We start from the raw sequence: 1,460 nt of genomic DNA on the forward strand, positions 1-1,460 counted from the left end.
GATCTAGATAATTTGCAAAAAAGTAGTCATGGGTGGAACAGAGACTTCTATTTTGTATTTTGTTCTAAAGAATGATAGAGTTCTGTTCTCTCAGTTAGATGATCTGGACACACAATCCACTGTCTACTGATAAATAGCCACATGCTTGGTAATTTGTTCCAGTAGTCTGGAACCATTTGCTGACTTACCTTTTGGACATTCCTCCTTCTTCCCTATACTATGTATTTTCCAAAGTAACTTCAGCTCATTTTCCCTCCTCAAATAAACCTTTCTTGAGCCCTTCACTGTAGTTAAATTGCCTTGCTATAATTTCCCATTGTACCAAGTTCTTCTATTTTCTTACGTTTGTTACATTTGAATTAATTGTTTAGAATGTAAGCCCCATGAAGGCAGCTCCCTGTCTGTTTGTCTTGGTCACCCATTACTAACATCAAGCCAGGCATGTAGAACCATTTAATAGATATTATTTATTGATAGACAGTTGGATAACCCAACCAACTTTCAGGGTTTATCAGATTTTGGGAAAAATCTTGGCATTTGCATCACCATATAGTCATCCTGCAACTCTCAGGTGATCTTCAGGCAACTGTTTCAGAGGTCACCATTCCTACTGGAGGCACAAATAAATGAAGACACTGTTTTAGGGTTCTACGGAGCAATTAGAATTTTTAAAGGATATCCTAAATTGGTCAACAAAGCAGTTCAGGATAATGCTGAATGTTTTGGAATATTTACTACTTTGTTTCTGACAATTAGGCAGCACTAAAATAAATTACTAGGGTGACCCTGGAAATTTTCTGAATCTACCAAAACAGTTAAGTCATACATGGACAAACTATTCTTCAGTAGACAAGAGCCCATCATTTTACCAATTTTTATTCAGTTTAGGAGAAACATGTAAATTTAATTTTGCAGAGATGGCAAATGGCAGAAAAATACGTTTCATAGTACAAAGCAAGATCTATATATCGATTTCTGTGTTATCTTGCTGCAGTGTTTAGAATGAAATGAATTGGCCAGCTGGGCACGGTGGCCCACACCTGTGATCCCAGCTCTTTGAGAGGCCAAGGAGTGTGGATCATGAGGTCAGGAGTTCAAGAACAGCTGGCCTACATGGTGAAACCCTGTCTCTACTAAAGATCCAAAAAAAAAAAAAAAAAAAAAAAAATAGCCAGGCATAGTGAGGCATGTTTGTGATTCCAGCTACTCAGGAGGCTGAGGCAGGAGAATCTCTTGAACCCAGGAGGCAGAGGTTGCAGTGAGCTGAGATTGCACCATTGCACTCCAGCTTGGGCAATAGCACAAGACACCATCTCAAAAAAACACAAAAAATGGATTGAATTGACCAAGTGATTAAGTATGATTTGAAATGATGAAATGGGTTACTGGTGTCCTCCCAACAGCTATTATTAGAATTGTTACCTTGATAGAGCCATGTGCATTACATGATGTATGTAATA

The sequence above is a fragment of the Aotus nancymaae genome, unplaced genomic scaffold (genome assembly GCF_030222135.1).
Source record: "Aotus nancymaae isolate 86718 unplaced genomic scaffold, 86718_ANA_hifiasm-v0.15.2.pri h1tg000006l, whole genome shotgun sequence".
Taxonomy (NCBI): Eukaryota; Metazoa; Chordata; class Mammalia; order Primates; family Aotidae; genus Aotus; species Aotus nancymaae.